The sequence below is a fragment of the Symphalangus syndactylus genome, chromosome 10 (genome assembly GCF_028878055.3).
Source record: "Symphalangus syndactylus isolate Jambi chromosome 10, NHGRI_mSymSyn1-v2.1_pri, whole genome shotgun sequence".
NCBI classification, from domain to species: Eukaryota; Metazoa; Chordata; class Mammalia; order Primates; family Hylobatidae; genus Symphalangus; species Symphalangus syndactylus.
The window spans coordinates 59,579,841-59,595,666 of record NC_072432.2 but is presented as its reverse complement, the minus strand read 5'-3'; the positions used below and the strand labels follow the sequence as shown (position 1 = coordinate 59,595,666).

Genomic DNA, 15,826 nt, shown 5'->3' with positions numbered 1-15,826 from the left:
GGAGACAGATTGAGACTCTGTCTCAAAAAAAAAAAGAAAAAGAAAAAGAAATATGAATGGATTGAAGAATAATCTTGGAGTGGGGAAGGCGCTTACAACTGTGACACAAAACCAAACGCCTAAAAGAAAAATATTGATCTATTTTAACTACATACAAGTTTATAACTATGACAGCCAACAATCCCATTGGTAGAAGCAGAAGACAGCTCACAGGGAAAAAATATTTGCAGCACATTAGACAAAAGACTTGTTTCCTTAACATACAAATAACTTGAATAAATCGGTTTAAAAAATGAACTTGACAGAAAAAGTTGTAAGGGACATAAACAGGACATAAAAAGAATTATAAATGTCCAATGACATCAGAAGGTGCTACAAGGTTGGACACAGTGGCTCACAACTATAATCCCAGCATTTTGGGAGGCCAAGGTGGGAGGATCATTTGAGCCCAGAAGTTCGAGACTAGCATGGGTAATACGGCAAGACCCAGTCTCTTAAAAAAAAAAAACTTTAAAAATTAGCTGAATGTGGTGGGGCATACCCATGGTCCTAACTACTCAGGAGGCTCAGGTGGGAGGATCGTTTAAGCCCAAGAGGTGGAGGCTGCAGTGAGCCGTGTTCATGCCACTGTACTCCAGCTTGGGTGACAGAGTGAAACCCTATTTTTTTTTTTTAGATCCTGCGTCTCAGAATTGAAAAAAACATAAATATCATGATGAGAAACCCTTTTCTACCTAAGAGATTGGTGAAGGTTTAAAAAAAAAAGTAATGTAGAGGATGTGGGCAAGGTGATATTTTTATTCTCTGTTCATGGGAGAGTAAATTTGGCACACTTTTGGATAATATTTTGGCAATATCTATCAGTCCTTAAATGCACATGTCCTTTAAACCCAGTAATTCCACTTGTGGATATGTATCTTATAAATAAACTTGCATAAGGTTGAAAAAATAGGGGCCCAAGTACATTTGTTTGTATTAATGAAAACAAACATGCAGACAGCATAAATGTCCATCGATAGGGTAGGAATAAGTAAATTACTCATTTATAACTTATAGGCATTTTTATGTGATCATTAAAATGAATGGGAAAAAAGTGGATCAGCTGTATGTGAATTGACATTAAAAAAGTCCCAAGATGTAATAATTTTAAAAATCAACTTACAGAATAATATGTACAGAGGGATTCTGTTTAAAAGAAAGAACAAAATAAAAAATATACAGAAAGACTATTACATGAAAACTTTGTGGAAAGGTGGAATTGTGAGAAAGGACTTTAACTTTTCAATATATCACCTTCTGTACTGTTTGATTTTTTTTAATCATGAGCATACATTATATTTTATAAGTAAGGGCAGGGCAAGTTTAAAGAAAAGCCTGTACAGAGATGTGACCATCCCTTGGCTTGGGCAATATGGATGGAAGGTGTGCTGTTAGAAGGCTTTGTTTGGCCCAAATTACTCCCTTCTCACTGGCTAGGAGGCTAATCTCTCATCTTTCATCTGAAATCCCTGCTGCTTTTATGAACATATCATAGAGTCAGATGAAAAAAGGATCTCTCCAAAATGCTAGTGTTAAAAAAAAAAAAGTCTCCCTTCTGGCCCTCGCCCATGAGTAAATTGACATGGAATTAGTTGGGCAGGATCTCCCGCTGACACCTTCAAAGGCATGGCACATTTCTGAAGGGCTAGGAGAGACCCAGGTGAGTGTGATCAAGGGTGTATTCATTTCCTATTGCAGCTATGACAAATTACCATAAATTTAGCAATTTAAAACAACATCCATTTATTATCTCACAGTTCTATATGTTAGAAGCCTGAAATGGGTCTCACAGCACTAAAATGAAGGCGTTGTTGGGACTGTGTGCCTTTCTGGAGACTTTGAGAAGAATCCTCTTCCAAGCCTGTTTAGGTTGTTGGTAGAATTTAGTTCCTTGTAGTTGTAGAATTGAGTTCTTAGTCCTTGCTGGCTGCCAGCAGAAGCCGTCTTTGGCTCCTGGAGCCCTTCCTTGTCCTTGTATGTGGCCCCTACATCTCAGAACCAGCAATGATGCGTCAAATCTTTCTTGTGCTTGGAATCTCTTTGGCTTTTCTTTCTGGGGGATCTCTTTTCCTTCTTTCTCTTCTCCCTCCAGCTGAAGACATTTCTCTGCTTTTAAGGGCATGTGTGATTAAATTGGGCCCACCTGGATAACATGGGCGAATCCCTGTGTTTTAAGGTCTGGAAACTTAATTATGTTTGCAAAGTCCCTTTCATCATGAAACACAATACATTGACAATTTCCAAGGATTATGGTGTATACATTTCAGGAGGCTGTTGTTCTGCCTACCACGGGGGCTAGGAGTATGGCTACATCAGGGATGGTAGCATTTGGCATCAGATAGCAGGAAAGAGGTGGGGAGGGGCCACAAAGGGGAGGCTAACCTGAGCCTGGAGGGCAAACCCTCACATAGAGAAAGAGGCCCTAGCCAGAGAAGGGCTCCTACTGTCTCTGGAGTTTTTTTTTTTTCCTTGTTTACCTCCTCTCCCTCAATTAAAGAACTAATACTTATGAGTGAGATCGCAGAGAGCAAAGATTAAGAACAACTCAGAACCCCTGTGGAAAACAAGATAGCAAGTCTCCAAAAAAGTAAAACTAGAACTCCCACATGCTCTAGCAATCCCATTTCTGGGTATATATCCAAAGGAAATGAAAGCAGGATCTTAAAGAAAGGTATCTATGCACCCATGTTCACTGCAGTACTTTTTACAATAGCCAAGAGGTGGAAGCAGCCCAGTTTCCACTGACAGAAGAATGAATAAACAAAATGCAGTACACACACACAATGGAATATTATTCAGTCTTTTAAAAACACATGTTGTGTGACAGAAAGGAAACCCTGTCACATGCTACTATATGGGTGAGCCTTGAGCCCATTATGTTAAGTGAAATAAGCCAGTCCCAAGGAGACAAAATACTGTATGATTCCATTGATAAGAGGTATCCAAAGCAGTCAAATTCATAGGAACAGAAGGAGACTGGTCGTTAGGAATGAATAAGGAAAGAGAAAAAGAGGAGTTGTTTAATGTGTAGAGTTTCAGTTCTGAAAGATGAAAAAGTTCTGAAGATGTTTCAAAACACTGTGACTATTCTAAGCACTACTGAACTATACACTTAGAAATGGTTAAGATGGTAAAAACCCTCAGATTTCCAATTGTAAATATTCTTATCACAAAGTTTTATGTGTTTTTTTCTCTCTGCCACACAAAAGCACATACACACTCAAACATAAATAAGCAATCAAGTCCTTGCAGTTCTACAAAACTGTATATGTGGTTATGTGTATGATTAGTTTATTACAGTGGTATGATCAAGGGAGAAGTCATTAGCTGCAATTTCAATGCATTACCATTGAAGATGAAAGAATGGCTGTTTCTTAGGTCTTTTATATTCTATCTAGGGGTGCTGCAACCCTACCATTGCTTCAGATGAATCAACAATCTATGTTGCATTAGTATTTCCTTTGTTTGCAAATTTTGAATATCTCTGTTCAGACCTATGTTCTACCACTTCACCCTTGACGAAAGGGTCTGATATCTTATTGGTCTGTACTCCTTGGACTCAGGGTCCCTTGTCATATGTTGCCTGTAGGTCCATAGCAAGCACTCAGGAAGCTCACAAATTAGAATGTCTTAGAACATGACTTTTTATTAAGCTACCACAGCAGTAATTTTTCTGCGTACCTTCTGTTATACAATACTGGCTTTCTTATGTAAATACTCTGAGCTCTTTCCTCCTTGATCAATTCCTAACTTACATTTACAGAATAATAATAAATGTAATTCCTATTTGTTTGGACTCTCAAATTAGAATTTTTATTATGGTACTACAATTTTTCTTTCCTTTTCTTTCTTTCTTTCTTTTTTTTTTTTTTTTTTTGACAGAGCTTCACTCTGTTATTCAGGCTGGAGTGCAGTGGCGCAATCAGGACTTGCTGCACCCTTAACCTCCTGGGCTCAAGCGATCCTACTGCCTCAGTCTCCTGACTAGCTGGGACCACAGGCGTGCCCCACCATGTCCAGCTAATTTTTAAACTTTTTTGTACAGATGGGGACTCACTGTGTTGCCCAGGATGGTCTTGAACTCCTGAGCTCAACTGATCCACCCACATTGGCCTTCGAAAGTGCTGGGATTACAGGTGTGCGTCACCACAACCAGTGGTGCTAGAATTTTTTAAAATTAACTCACAATCTTTATAATCACCATGAACTGTTATTAATATCCTAACTTGGTATACATTCCCTTTTCACCACTCCAAACTCCAATTTACAAAATGAGGAAAGGGAATATAGAGCCACTCTGTGCAACCAAGGGATAAGAGAAGTTTTATAAAAATATATTACCTAAATACAATGCCTACTAACTTTGTTTTGAAGTTCATCCAAAACAGTTAAACAATTAAAGCAGCAAGTACCTAGTGTAACAGGCTCTGCTGGGCGCAGAATAAAGACAGTCTAATCACAATCGTAACTCTCCCTTTCAGAACTCCCTAATCGTTTAAAAGGTAGGCTTTTGAGCAAATTGCTTAGTCTTTCTCTACCTCAGTTTCCTCGTCTATAAAACAGGTAGGGTAATAGTGCCTGTCTCATCTAGGGTTTGTAAGCATTAAGCCAGTTCATGTAAAATGTATTAGCAGTGCCTGGCATGGAGTGAGAGCACTCAATAAATGTTAGTTTTAATCAGCATGATTTCAATATATTAATTTTATTCTAAAATGTATTTCTTGCCAAATAATATCGCTGCAACTGTTTTTGTAGAGGGGCTTCTGCCTATTTCCTGGACCTGATTTTATTACACATCAGTAGTCCCCTCTCCCCATTGGAGTGGTTCTTTCAGCCATCTAAAAGAGGTGGTGTGTCCTCAGTCAGATTCCTTCTGACCACTCTTATTTTCAACATTTTATAATATTTTAAACACATATATATTTCTAAAGACATAAAATACTCCCTTTCCACTCCTAGTGGGCATACTGGAATACAGTTCTGACACTAACTACCCAGCATTAGCATCAGATTCCACAGGATTAAGGGCTCAGTCCTCCACAAAACTGCCCTCACTTCAGATGTCAGTTCAAGTGCCAGGAATCACCTGCACGTCTGGCCAACTGGCTACAAATTTGGGAGTTTCCATGACCCTCTGAAATTAAAGAATTCCCCAGAATGATTCACAGAACTTACTGAAAGTGCTATCCTTATGAATGCAAGTTTATTATGAGGGGTACACATGGGAAAGCTCTGGAAGGGTCCTGGACCCAGAGCCTCCATGTCCTCTCCCTGTGGCATCAGGGCACCTCACCCTCCCTTTGTGTCAGTGTGTTCAATAACCAGGAAGCTCCTCTGAGCCTTGGTGTCCACAATTGTAATTGGAGTTCCATTATGTAGGCATGAATGATTGATTAAATTATTTGTTACATGATTGAACTCAATCTCCAGCCCCTCTTTCCTCCTCAGAGGTCTGGCTGACCAGACTTGCAACCCTGTGATCACAGGGCTAATCTTTCTGGAGACCAGCCATCATTCTAAGGCTATCTAAGGGTCTGCCATGAGTCACCCCAATTGCATCACAAAGTCACTCCTATCACTCAGGAAATTCCAAGGGTTTTTGAAGCTCTGTGCCAAGAACCAGTGCAAAGACCAGATACATTCCTAATTATATTACACATATATAACTCACATTAAGGCACAGAGTTTCCAATATATATTCTTTTATTTTTGACTAATGTTATATTAAAAATAAATAAAGTTATATTAATACCAATGGCACTGGCTATTTATGTTGATCAGAAGCTCTGATTGTTAGATATATTTTTCATATATGGGAAAAATGGGAAAATGAATTAATGTTTGGTAATAAATATAGATTGGCAAGACAGAATCATTCAAAACATGGGATCCATATAGAAGATATCGAAAAAGGGATCTGCAGTGGTAGAAATGTTGGGGAAGGCTGCCAGGATGGACCCTTGCAGATAGGAAAAGCTAATCCATGATCATGTGTTCATGATGAGAGAAGGCACAGCCTCCCTTCCCTGCTGAACCCTTCCTCTCTGGTGGGAACAAGATTGGTGCAGTCTGACACATGAGGACACAGTCATCTCATTTCCACTGTTAACCCAGAGGAATGGCAGTAGTGGTAGAGGCTCTTAGGAAAGGTGCAATGTGCTAACATGAGAGAGAAATTTGGGGAGATAATGCCTTTCAAATTCTGTGCCATGAAAGACACCAGCCCTGGGCATTTGGATGCTGTTGTTCCTGGGTTCAAAGAGTTTGTGAGTGTCCTGTCCAGTTTCATACTTCTTGCTTTGACAGACATCCCATTAGACCTTTCTTTCCTGATGTGGTTGCTCTTCTTTGCTATGCAAATTTAAAACATGTGTGAGGAGAAACCTGTGTTCATGCATGTGGATATGCTGAACTCCTCCTCTGGTCTCCTTCCCATCTACTACATCCAGGAATGGAAGATCAAGCTTGGTGACTATTTTCACTGAAAGAGACTTTTCACATCCCAAGCAGAACAGGCATCTTTCCTGGTTAGGTGCTGTTCAAGTCTGCTGTGTGTTTTAAACCCTGTTCCCTGAAGCTGCTTTAGGTAAATATTGGCATTCAGACAGGTACACAAATGGTCTTTTGCAGAAAGTTGATTTAAAACAGGTTAGACCTGGATTTCAAATCAAAACATTTAAGCTTTGTTTTGGGACAAAGCCTGGAAAGTTTCTCATCTGAGTGAGAATAGAGAGGCTTCCTAGGAATGAGTGGAATGAACACTAAAAAGCTGTTCTTTGCCATTCTCTGATGTTAGCTCAACTGTGAAGGAGGGAGGGTCCCTCTTTTATATTTAATCATGATAAAACTATAGTATGCCAAGCTAATGTTTAACCATTGGAAAAGCCTGGTAAATCAGAGGTAAAGAGGAAAATAAAAAGCTTTAGATCAGAGAGCAAGGAATGTAAAGTGGAGAAGGTATGATTTGTTCTCTTGAAAGCCTATTTTTTGGTGGATGTAAAGCAGTTAGGAAAAAAAGAAGTATATAGAGTACTGAGCAATAAAATGAATACACAGGTCTCACATGAATTATAAGAGAATAAATCAAAAGAGGAGAAAATTCTCAAGTCCATCCCTTCATTATCAGATCTTTACTTCTTTCATTTGTAACTCTTTGTGTTTGATTCAGTACCTCACGTAGGTTCTGGAGGCATGTTTAAATAGAAGTAGTGACAGCCCCATGTGAACAGGGTTTAAGAAAGATGAAGATTGCATTTGTAGAATTTTTAACATATGGCATGGAGCTCTGAAAACTCTGACAGTGGCATTTGAGAATTACTGAAAGAAACAGGATGCAGAACAAGAAAGCATTTTTTATTCATTTATTCGCTCAACTAATATTTACTAAATATCTTTTATATGCCAGATATTGGCTCTGGCAACACAGCAGAGAAAGAGAAATAAAAAAGCATGGAGCCTACATTTTATTAGGGAAGACAGACAATAAATGAAGAAATAAATGTACAGTATAAAAAGACAGTTTTAAGTGCTCTGGGGAAAAGTAAAGGTGGATAATAAATATGATGGGGGGTGTGATTTTCTGCTCAGATATATGAGGAGAAGTCAACGTGGCATGAGACGGTGAGCGGAGATAATATCTCAGGAAAGAGCAGCCAGGCAGAGGGAATGACAAGTGTAAGCTCTAAGGCAGATGGGCAAGACACATTTGAATGCAACAGGAAGATTCCCACGAAGCAATAACAGGGATACAAGATTACAAGGGGATTGGAGGAGGTATTACAATTCTCTTTTATGATATTTTAGTATCCTCCAAGGGCCACAGAGAGTCCCAAAAAGTCTTCACATGGACTGTTCGAGGAGTTTCCATTCTCTAGGTTTACTTTACATCGGGAAGCATTCTTAAATCTGCAGCAACTTCTTGTTGGGATTATCGCTTTTTAAAAAAAACTCATAAATAACCCATAAAATAATCCATCATGTCCGGTAGACATCATTTACCTTGGCCATTTATGTAAGGAGTATTCTGCCCAGAATATTACAAACAGGAGACATCCTTGAGCTCAGTCCCTCACAGGTTTCTCATCCTCATAGGAGTGAGGTGGATAGAGTAAGTGTCCCCAAATCCTGCAAAGCCAGTGCTGTGGTCTAAATGTCTGTGTCGCTCCCGGTCTCCCACCAACCTGCCCCTTATTCATAGGTTGAAATCCCAACCTTCAGGGTGATTGTGTTGGGAGATGGGATCTTTGGGAGGTGATTAGGTTAGGTGGGGATTATTGCCCTTTTAAAAGAGGTCTGAGGGAGCTTGGTCACGTCTTCTGCCATGTGAGAACACAGCCAGAAGGTGCCATATATGAACCATAAAGTGGACCTTCACTAGACACTGAATCTGCTGGCACCTTGATCTTGGAATTTTAGCCTCCAGAATTGTGAGAAATAAATTTTTGTTATTTATAAGACACCCAGTTTATAGTATTTTGTTATATCAGCCTGGAATGCTAAGACAGCCACTGTTCTCTAGCCAAGGGCCATTTAAGAAGATGTGGATTCTGCACTTCAGTGAGCCAAATTCCCTATATTTCTCCATATATCCAGGAAGATATAAATTCTCTATATATTCCTGTTAGATTGCAGGACCCTTAGACATGGACATCTCCCGCAGAAGTTAGACATGCACCGGGCTGAGTATGTGGCCAGAATAGCCACGTTAGTCTTCAACTTTTTGTGACCCTTGGCCAAGAGGAGAATTTAGTCAAGAACTCTTAATTAGGTTAGGCACTTTACCTTGATTGTAGAACAAAGAGATAATCTACAAATACTAGTGCTAGATGACTCAAAAGAAGATTAATATAAATTATTTATAATCTGCTTTAAACAAATACATGAAAATTATTCTGAGAAAGATGTTCGTGTTAATAAAGTCTCTGGGGAGGCCCAGTGTTTCAAGCTCAATCCAGATAGTTGGGTTTGCTACCTTTGTCAGAGAAACCCTGAGCGCTTGGAGAGACAGGAAGGAAGATATAACAGAATCACCGGACACAGTCATGCATTTCATGTCTCCAGTGTACTAGAAAACATTCAGCTTCTGAATTATCTCCCAAATCTCCCAGAATACAATAGGAACTTTGATTTCTAGACTATTGATACTTGAAGGAAACAATTCATCAGGCAGCCAACTATCTAGTATAGAGCTTGGAGAAAGTCCACACTGTGAGATGTCATTGTCTTGCTTTCATGTTCTTACTTAGCAAACTAATTCACAGTTATGTATTAAGCCCCTATCTGGGGACTGAGCACTGGGCTCCCAGCTGGATAAACAGGAGTGAGTGAAACAAATGTCTCTGGCTTCTGGAATTTTATTTTAGAGGAAGTGGAGAGACAGATACAAACAGTGAGTGGTATTACTCAATGCTGAGTGCCCTAACGATGGAGAGGTGGCTGAGATGCAGAAGACCTACTCAGATCAAGTGCCAAAGAAGGTCTGTTAGAGAAGATGGTCTTTAAGGAGAGGACTGAAAGTAAAAACCATTCCAGATAGAGAGAACAACACAAACCAAGGCATTAAGGTGGGAAAGAGTTCATTGTATACCAGCTTGACTTTCAAAGAACTGCAGTGTGGGAACTCCACCTCTCATCTGGAGAGAGTGGCTCCACATAAGAGCCATGAAGGAAGTTGGGCCAAACCATGCAGGGCCCTATGGACCAGTGTAAGGAGTTTGGACTCTATTCAGTGTGAATAGGGGAGTGACAAGATCTGACTTAGATTTTTTTTTTTTTTTTTTTTTTTTGAGACGGAGTCTCACTCCCTTGCCCAGGCCAGAGTGCAGTGGCACGATCTCAGCTCACTACAACCTCTGTCTCCTGGGTTCAAGCAATTCTCCTGCCCTAGCCTCCCGAGTAGCTGGGATTACAGGTGCCTGCCACCATGCCCAGCTAAATTTTTGTATTTTTAGTAAAGGCGGAGTTTCATCATATTGGCCAGGCTGGTCTCAAACTCCTGACCTCAGGGGATCCATCCGCGTCGACCTCCCAAAGTGCAGAGATTACAGGTGTGAGCCACCACACCTGGCCTGACTTAGATCTTTAACAGATCCCTTGGCTGCTATGTGGGAAATGGCTGGAGATGGGAAGTAGGAAGTAGAGAGGGACATGACTCAGATGTTCAAGTACAGGAGAGTGATGATTGTTGTGACTTGGACAAGAGCAGGAGCAAAGAACCTGGGGAAGAGTGCCCATAAGATTATCTTCTTAAAATAGTCTCAGCAGGCCTTGCTGATGGATGGAATTCAGAGGGAAAGGCAAGTGAAGGAATCAAAGGGGACTCCCAGGTTTCTGGTGGCTGATGGTTGGTCCTTTTACAGGGATGGGGAAGATTGAGGAAACTGAGTAAATTGGGGATGAGCACAGAAACTGGAGCCAGATTGCCTAGGTTCAAATCCTGGCTGTGCCACAAACTACCTATGTGACCTTGGCAAGTGTCTTAACCTCTCTGGACCCTCTTTTTTCTCCTCTATAAAATCAGGGTATTAATTGTACCTACCTCATAGGGTGGTTTTGAGGATTAAATGATCAGGTATATGTAAAATACAAGTAAATACTATGTAAGTGTCAGATGGGGGAAGAAATAGCTTGGGAGGAAACAATGAGTTGATATATGAGATATCAAAACAAATACATGGAGGAGACATTGAATATACAAGACCAGTGCTCAGAACTGAAGTCTGGGCTAGAGCTATAATGTGGGATTTGTCTGTATACAGAAGAGGGAGTGGAAGAAATAACCCACAGCAGGATTAGAGGGAAAGAAAAGGGAGAGCCACTTTCCACTTTAGAAGTGCCTGCTTTATAGAGGTCAAAGGTGAGTGCATCCTGGAGAGGCGGGAAGAAACCTAGGAGGTGAGGCACAGGAGCCAATGGAAGGCAGGCTAGCTGTGAGTGACACACGCTCTGAGGGGTCAAGGCTTCTTATTATAACTCATGTGTCATGGAAAATACAACATCAATGGCTTGTTTGTCCCTGTCTTCCCTGATTTCTGAATCACATTCATCTTTCTACTCCATCCCACACCCTCCTCTGTTCTCACATTCCAGTCCTCCTGCTCTGACACTGCCCCGATGATGAAATCACTGTATTTAAAAAAGAAAAGCTGAACTATTCACAATAGCAAAAATATGGAATAAACCTAAGGTTTATCAACAGAGGATTGAATTAAGAAAATGAATATAGAATACTATACGATAGAATACTACTCAGCCACTCAGCCATAAAAAAAAAAATGAAATCATGTGTTTTGCAGGAACATGAATGGAACTGGAGGCCATTATCCTGAGTGAAATGACTCAGAAGCAGAAAGTCAAATACCACATGTTCTCACTTATAAGTGGGAGCTAAACAATGGGTACACATTGATATAAAGAATAGGATAATAGAGATTGAACACTTCAAAAGTTGGGAGGGTGGGAGGGGTTAAGGGTTGAAAATTACCTATTGAGCACAGGGCTCACTAGTCGGGTGACGGGTACACTAATAAAAGTCAAGACTTCACCACTGTGCACCATCTGCGTGTAAGAAATCTGTACTTGTACCCCCTAAATATTTTTAAGAAATTTAAAAAAGAAAAGCTGAAAAGCATGAATATTTTTTCTTTGAGCACAAGAACAAATATAAACATTTTCTTCAGACCTTTGGACACATTACGATCAAAGCCATGTTGTCAGCCTGGCATATCTCAGGCATCCCAGCGGCTGCCAGTCTTGCCTGCTGTGGATGTTCAGCACCGCCTACTCCTTACTGCCCTGTGGGCTGCAGAGCATGCCTGCGGTGCTGGTGGGAGCATTCTGTTTGTGCATCATCTTCCATAGGCACAGTGATCGTTGCCAGCCAGTGGGACTTCTCCTAGGTGAGGAACCTCTTAGGTGAGGCCCCTAGGATTTGCCCTGTAGGAACTGCTTGGTTACCAGTATTTTTCTCTGGCCTTTACCTGCTGTATTAGTTTCCTAGGGCTGCTGTAATAAAGTACCACAAGCTGCTGGCTTCGAATGACATAAATGTATTATCTCACAGTTCTGGAGGCTAGAAGTCTAAAATCAAGGTGTGGGCAGGGCCATCCTCCCTCTGAAAGCTGTAGGGGAGTCCTTCTTAGCCTCTTCCTGGTTTCTAGTGGTTTACTGGTATAGAGGAGTAACAGTAATCGCCATAGGTTCTTAGTTGGAAAGCACCTTTGTTACAAAAGACAGATTGACAAGAGAAAACCAGACAGAAGTTTATTAATGTGTATTTTGAGTGTACATGGAGACACCCAGAGAATGAGTAGTTTTCACAGAGGTGGCTTTGAATTTCAGCTTATACAACATCTTCAACAAAGAACAGTACATTTTTGGTAACAAGACAATAGAAAAGGACCTTTGAATCTCTATAGGCAGCAACTTGCGAGTGGGGCTGTGAAGAAAGGCAAATAACTTGCAGATAAAGGTTAGTACAGCTTGCTAATATAAATTCTTCTAATACCATTGTCAGGCTGATAAGGGTCTTAAACTGTCTTCAGTCTTTAACCTTTGTTCTCCCTGGTAGTCAGGAGGGCAGAATACCTTTTGTCTTTATAAATCTTTGTCCTGCTTTTAGGCAAATGGAGGAAAGATATCTCTTGAGTATCTGTTTCTTCTTGTCTTCAACAATCCTTCATATTTTGAAGAGGCACATTCTGGTCTCACATACTGGCAGCTTGCAGCTGCGTAACTCCAGTCTCTGCCTTCACCATCACATCACATTCTTTCTGTATGTCTCTGCCTTTACACGGCTGTCTTATAAGGACACCAGTGGTATTGGATTGGGGGCCTGCCACTGTGACCTCCTCTTAATTAATTACATCTGCAATAACCTGGTCTCCAAGTAAGGCCATATTCTGTGGTACTGTGGGTTAGGACTTTAAGGTATTTTTTTGGGGAGACACAATTCAACCCATAACACCTGCCTCACTTGACTGCATTTTATTTCAGGGCCTTTTACAGTAAAATTTCTTTGGTTTTGAAAAATGCTTTTTACTGGAAAAATTGAACAGGAAGTCTTACAGTTTCCAAGTTTGATTGCTTTATTTTTTGTAATCTACTCCATTTTTCCTTGTATCATAAATTAGCTTCATGACCCAACACAGCATCTTGACATTGAGCAGAGAGCCATCCTTTCTCCCCGGCTCTTTGAGAGCTCCTGGTCCTGGAGTTTTATCTGGAGCTTTGATTTGATGCCTCAATTTTTGGATGTGGCCTTTATAGGGCTTTCTGAAGTGATGAGTGATCTGGCTTCACCACATCTTCAAAATGTCCCTGTAGCAACTGCTATTCTTGCTCTGTAGCATTTGACTTTAAATATGTTTCATATCAACAGGGTTGGCACCATCTGTTTTTCTCTTCCACTCATCCTTCTGAATGTAAATGTTTAACTTCTTGCAAACCCAGTACACTTTGCATGAAGAAATAGGTACAACTGGCTTTTGTGAGTCAAAAACAGACTGGCCTCTCCCAGGGGTAATAGCAAACAGTTCCCTAGGCCCAGCTTGGCCATGCAGTGGCTTCAAGGCATCGTGTGCTAAGGCTGACCTCCAAAGGATGGTTTTAGAAGATCAAGGGAGATTATATTGTTTAGAATATCAATATTGATTATATTGTCTTGAAAAAGATGGTTTAAATGAGATGAAGGCTAGTCTAGTTTAGGAGCAAAGACTGTTGGGACAGACCACTTACTGGCTGTGGGAACTTAGACAAGTTACTTAATCATCAGTTTCATCGACTGTGGAAAGGATTTATTATATCTACCTTATAAGTTTATTGCAAGGATTGAATAAGCAAATGCAGGAAATGCGCTTGGCACAGTACTTGGCACATAGTGATTGGCAGCAATTGTTCTTAGTATAAAGAGCTCCTGTTACTTTCCCTTTTTATCTAGACATTCTTTGCTTTAATTTGTTTTCCAACTGGCTTCAGCAGCATTTTTCTTTTTGAGGCATCTGAAGGTCAAGTTTCTAAAAAGGAAAGCAACTAAATGTGTTTAAATGTGTGGATGGAAATCTGATCAAAGGCATTTTTTTTTTTTTTTAATAGACTTTGCCAAGTATTCAGGTGATGTTCTACACTAGCATTGACTATGTTAGGACACTAGGGTTACTGGAAATAAACTCAGCCAAGTATTGATTAGTAATATAAATGTCAAGGAATTAAGCTTGCAATGAAGCAGGCAATGCAAACAGTCTTGTTTGGCTGTAAAAATGCCGACATTCCTGAAACGATGAGCTCATCATTAAATTCTTCATCTTCCACACCCATAAGAGAATTCATGGCTTGTCATTTTTGCTTTGGTCTTCTAGGCAGTTAAGAAGGAAATAAAGCAGCGCTTCTTAAACTTTATTGTGTACTAGAATCACCTGGAAGATTTGTTAAATCGCAGATTCTGCATCCTAGCCCTGCAGTTGTTGGTTCAGGAACACTGGGGTTGGGCCTGAGAATTTGCATTTCTGTCACATTCCCGGGTGATGCTGATGCTGCTGCTTCCGGCACCACACTTTGAGGACCACTAAGATGTACTCCCCTGAGGCATTGTGATGTGGTATAGAGCAGGGGGCATTTTAGTCATAAGGCGATGGGTTTGAGTCCTGAGGCTGTCCTTATTAGCAGAGCCCTTTTAAGCAAATAATCTCTGGGAGACTGGGTTTCTTCCATTTTCAATTAGAAATAATAAAATTCACCTCATGAAGGCCCTTGTAAGAGTTAAATATTTGTAAAGCACTTTGTTCATGTATTAGTTTTAAAAGATTTCATTAATCTTTTATTGTAAGGTTTTTTTGTAAGTCATGTAATATTTCTGAATGATTTGGGCAATCAAGTCTATTAAATGAATAATGCCATTCATTTAAATAATGGAAGCAGTTTTAAATATTTCACTAAAATTCCAGTTCAGAATTCCCAAGCCCTTTTTCAAGCTGGGGTGTGTGTATGTGTACTTTCTTCCCCCCTTGTAATTAAACAAGTTATTCCTCCCCCATTTAATTCTTACTAAGTACTAAATTGCATAATAAATTGGAAATTTTCTCCTTCTCTAATTCTGTGCATTGGCATTTTAGCATATTTTGATGCGTAGGTGGTAGAGAACAGTGAAAAGTTCACAGCTGGAGTGCAAACCCTGAGTTTTCATGATTCATGAACAACTGGGATCTGACCACAATTTTGTCTTTTTATATTTAGAATCAGCCACGTCAATATCTGCATGGCACAGAATCACCTGAGAGCTTCTTAAACATGTAGAATTTAGCACCCCATCTCTAAAAAATATGGTTCAGTATATAGAAGGTGGGTCCTGGTCATATACATTTAAAGTATCACCCCAGGTCGTACAGAGACTACACTTCATGTAACACCAGGAATGGTCTGGAATAGTCTAGTTTGCTTTTAAATTCAACCTCTGCCCTCAACTAGCTGTGTAGACTTGATCAAATTCTCTGGTCTTCTTAAATCTTGGTGCTGTTTATGTGAAATTGCTTACTCTCATTTATTGCGGCTGTTATACAGATTATAATTAACATATATAAAGTGCCTAGCATATAAAATGTGCTGGGCATGAAGCACTCAAACACGCTAACGTTGGGGTAGTTCTTTTACAATGCCACACACTGGAAGGTGAACAGGTAAGATCAACACAAAAGTTCCTAGGTGGATAGAAGTGAAATGAAGCCAGTTGGCTCTGTGAATCCATATAATATTTATCAAGCCTTGGAGAAAGAGAACGCATCAAAGATTATATTAA

The 15,826-nt window shown here is 40.1% G+C and overlaps 1 protein-coding gene across 2 annotated transcripts in view; it reads left to right on the top strand.

The window, feature by feature from the left end:
- The window catches only part of ANXA3 (annexin A3), a 59,620-nt gene that overhangs the window by 3,404 nt on the left and 40,390 nt on the right, over nt 1-15,826 (top strand). The gene's annotated exons all lie outside the window — the stretch shown is intronic.